Here is a 4,748-nt window from a genome sequence, read left to right as displayed (position 1 = left end):
TGGACATAGGATCAGTGTTGGAAAGTGCGACCGACTGTGTGGCGTGGGTGGCTTCTTGGCTCAGCTGTGGCGTGGGGTGGGCTGGGGACGGGAGACATGAGGACAGGGTCCCCTTGGGACCTCCTGCTCTGTTCCATGCCTGGGAGGGGATGTCCCTCTAGGACCCCCTTGCTGGTCTACATCTGGGCTGCTGCTGGCTCTGCCTGGAGGCTTCATCTGGGTCAGTCACTTGCCAGAGGGGCTTGTGGCCCTTGATGGCCGTCCCAAGGCTGCAGGTGGTGGCCCATCTGGGTGGGCCCTGCTCCATCCCTTGCTGGTGGGGCTGATTGGGTGGACCCGCCTTGGGAGGGAGTAACAGAGAGCCCCTCTGCCCTCGGTTTCCTCTTCTGCCAACCGAGAGGGTGACAGCTCCCTCGACCTGGGGTGGGGGTGGGAACCGCATGAGAACTAAGCCCACGGGGGTACCGCAGGGGGCCCAGAAATGAGGGTCAGACCAGGTCTTCCTGCTTCTCCTGTGTTAGGCTGGCCTGTTGGACAACCTGGATGTCTGGATGTGGCGAGCCCCCAGACGCCAGGGCGCCAGGGCGCCAGGCTTGGTCCTCAGTGAGGCATCATTGAGGTGGAGGGATCTTTAGGAGGTGACTGGTCTGGGGCGCCTTCCTCGTGCACGTGGGGTGGGACAGAAGAAATGCAACCTGGGTGGAGTGTGAGACCCAGAGGAGGGACGAGCAAGTCAGATTCAGTCCAAAAGTTCTAGACGTCCCCAGGCCTGTCCCTCTCCAAGCCAGTCCCTCTCCCAGCCCGCCAGTGCCAGATTCCTGGGAACCCCACCTTGTGCACTATTCATTAAACCCCCAATAACTAGATTAATCAAAGAGAGGCATGATGTCTTCAGAAACCTATAATTTAGGGGACTTTCCAGCATAATCAGGATCCTGGGACTGACCAGACCAACATGAGCCATCTTTTTTTTTTTCTTTTTTTTTAAGAGAGAGAGAGAGAGAGAGAGAGAGAGAGAGAGAGAGAGAGAGTTGTTTTTTAATATTTATTTTTTAGTTCTCGGCTGACACAACATCTTTGTTTGTATGTGGTGCTGAGGATCGAACCCGGGCCGCACGCATGCCAGGCGAGCGCGCTACCGCTTGAGCCACATCCCCAGCCCCAACATGAGCCATCTTAAGGTCACCAGACTGAGGCCATCCCTACACACCTACACCTGCCCACCCGTCTCCAAGTTTCCTTTAAGAGCCAGGAACCCCAAAGTGTCTCTGGTTCCCAAGATGGTCTGCATTCTCCCTTGACTGCATGCTCCTTGCTTCACCCCAAAGGCGTCTCTCTCTGCATTCTCCCTGAACGGGCTCCTGCTCTCCTAGAGAGAGCTCTGCCTGTGTCCTGACTGGTGCATGTGGAAATTCTTTTCCATCACATATGACAAGAAACTTGCTCATCCTGAGTCGAATTTGCCCTTCTCTCTAGGAACTCCTGGGACCCTGAACTTCTGGGAAGACGCCTCTTCTCCCATGACAAGTGGTTCTATGTAAGAATTGAGGAGTGGTTTGGGGCAGTTGTTTATTTATTTTTGGAGCTGCTGTTACAAAGTGAGGCCACTCTGCTTCCCCAAATAATGAGCCAAATAAACCTCTTCTCTTTATACAGTTCCCAGCCCCAGTCATTTTGTTACAGCAATTCAAAATGGACTAAGACAACCCCTAAGGAGCCCCTGCTCCTGGTGATCATACCTGCATGATCCCCTCCCCTAGGGTGGGCTGGACCTGGTACTTGCTTCCCATACATAGAAATATAGAAAGAGTGATGGGATGACACTTCTGCAATTGGGTTATAAAACCTAGATGACAGTGTGTAAAGAGCTTCCAGGTTGAAGAATCCTTGGAGGTGCCGGGAAGGCGGTGAGTCCAGAGAAGTCATGAAAATTCCCTCCTCTATCTTGCCCTAGGCATCTCTGCTATTTGGGTATTCCTGAGTTATGTGCTCTAATTAATTAGTTAATTATTTTTTTGCTGTGCATGGGATGGAAGCCAGGCTCTTGCAGTTGCTAGGCAAGCACTCTATCACTGACCTACATACTAATCCTCCTCCTCCTCCTCCTCCTCCTCCTCCTCCTCCTCCTCCTCCTCCTCCTCCTTCTTTATTTTTTTTTTTTGAGATGGTCTTGATGAATTGCTCAGGCTGACCTCAAATTTGTGATCCTCCTGCCTTAGCATCCTGAGTAGCTGGGATTATTGTCCTGCATTCTGTGAACCATACTGGCAAATTATTTAATTTTAGAAGGGGGTTGTAGGAACCCTTTATGTCATAGCCAATTGGTCAGAAGTACAGAAGTACCAAGGATTGCTCTTCGTGTCTGAAACAGGGGAGTCTTGTGGGCCTGAGCCATAGCCTGTGGGTCTGCACTAACTGTAAACAGTGTGAGAATCAAGTTGGTGTCCAGTGAGTTGGTTGGCATTTGGAAAACCCCAAGCACATTTGGTGTCAGAAGTGTGAGTAAAACAGGTTGTAAATTCTGAGATGACCACCGCTCCTGCTGAGACCTCTTGAGAGCCGGGAGCCCATGGTGTCCAACTAAGCCACATTCAGATTCCTGACTACGAAAAAATGGGAAGATAATAAACATTATTTGAAACCATTATTCAGTAAGAAATAACTAATGCATACACTGATTTTGATGTATCTTGGAACAAATATGACTAGCAGTTCAAATCGAGTTTGTAGTGTTTATTGCTTGCAACACAACTAAGTAGAGAAAATGAGTCTATTCAAATCAATTTGAAGAGAACTATCAGTCAGAGGTATGAGTCAGGGTAGGGTCCCAAGAGTCAGGAGCTGGAAGGACATGGACAGCAGTTTGGGGATGTGGGGACGCCTGATGTAACAGTGATTCAAAGGCACAGTGGGCATGTTCAGTGCTAGGGATAATTCAGGGCTGTTCCCTGTGTCTGTATGCACCTGTCTGCAGGGTATAGCGGGTTTCTTCTTCCTGGGCCAAGTTCTACTCTGCTGGGGGTGGGCTGCACTTGAGAACCACTAGGTGCCGCCATCTTCCTCCCTTCGGGGTGATAGTTGCATAATATTATGAATGCATTTAATCCCATTGAACTGTGCACTTGAAAATCCGACCCCAGGGGAAGAAGGGCAGAGATGTGGCAGAAGGAGAAATCAGATTTCAAGCTCCTTGCTGCATTTTGAAGCATCCCATTCGAAGAAGCATCCTTGCCTAAGGGACCTAGCTGAACTCCTATCTGGACCAAATCTTGTTCATCTTTTAGGGAAGATGTGTGAAAGCCGGGGGTCCCTCTTCTGATGCACTAGCCAGAACTGGTTGGGTCTACGATTGTTTCCAGGCAATCTCTAACTTTATTTTAATCCCATCTGCATGCTTTATGAACTCCAGCCCCACTCCTAGAAGACACAAATATTCCTCTGACCCCCTTTTTGTAGTACAGGGGATTGAATCAGGGGCACCCTGTTTCTGAGCTACATCCTCAGCCCTTTGTATTTACAAAGACAGGGTCTTGCTAAATTGCTGAGCCTGATCTGCCTGATTTGTGATATTCCTGTCTCAGTCTCCTGAGTAGCTGGGATTACAGGCCTTTGCCACTTTGGTTTCTGACCTCCTCCCCTTTATTAGCCTGTCCTTCCTCCTCATTTCTTTTATTAGCCTACCCACTCCACGGGTATAGGAACACATTTGCAAGCCTTTCTTTCTGCTTCTTCTGTTCTTTGGCAAACAAACAACAACAACAACAACAATAAAGCCCCCCCCCAAAGAAACCAAAACAAAAAACCTTCCTTCACTTCTCAATCTGGGCTGGTCTCCTTTATTGGTTCTGTGATTCCGAGAGGAAAAGGGACCTAACCCTGGTTCCCACAGTCATAGCAGGAAAGTTCAATATGCTCCTGCTGGCTGTGGTGATGGAGTGGGCCACAACGGGATGGCCCCCAGGACCTGAGAACCACCAGCCGCCAACATCCAGCAAGCAGAGGTGAGCTTCAGTGCTGGCGAACAAATTCCGCAGCACACTGAAGAGGCGGGGAGTACATTTTCAGTCTACAGGTGAAGACCCCAGAGTGGCCGGGGAGGTCTGGAGACCGGAACTCAGTCCAGCCTTGGACTTTGGACTGCCAGGACTGCTAGGTAAATGGGAGCTGTTTTAGTTGAGTTTGTGGTAATTTGTCATTTCAGCGACAGAAAACCAACATGAGATTTTTACATATTCATGTTGAAAACACTTTTTAACATATGTTGTAAATATTTTTTCAAGTGTATCAATTGTGTTTTTAAACTTTACCCTAGATTACATTTACCTTCTCTAATTATCCGAAGACAAACTCAAGTTCCACTTTGGGGGTTGGCTTTTGTGGATGTCCCATCTAACCCAATATTCACATGCATCACAATCACCCAGAATGCGTGTTAAAACGTAGTCCTGGGCCCTGTTCCCCACTCAGGAGGTCTGGGAGGGCCCAAGGAGTTGCATTATTAAAAAGTTCCCAGGGGACGCTCAGTTTCTGGTCCCAACAGTAACGGGAAATGCATTCTTTCCCAGCCCCGGGAGGTAGTTGAAGCCCATAGGAGCTGCGCCTCCCGGGAAGGACACTGGTCCCACCAGAGGGGCGGGCCCTGTAAACTCCGCCCCCACGCTCGAGGCCTCGGTTCTCATTGGCTGCCAGTTTAGGGCTTCCTCGAGTCACAGAGCGCTCGCTCCTCCTCCCGAACGCCAGGGCCCGTG

This window comes from Marmota monax, unplaced genomic scaffold, assembly GCF_021218885.2.
Source record: "Marmota monax isolate L192 unplaced genomic scaffold, Marmota_monax_Labrador192_F-V1.1 WCK01_AAM20220418_F8-fsc00038, whole genome shotgun sequence".
Taxonomy (NCBI): domain Eukaryota; kingdom Metazoa; phylum Chordata; class Mammalia; order Rodentia; family Sciuridae; genus Marmota; species Marmota monax.
Note: the sequence above shows the minus strand (reverse complement) of the source record.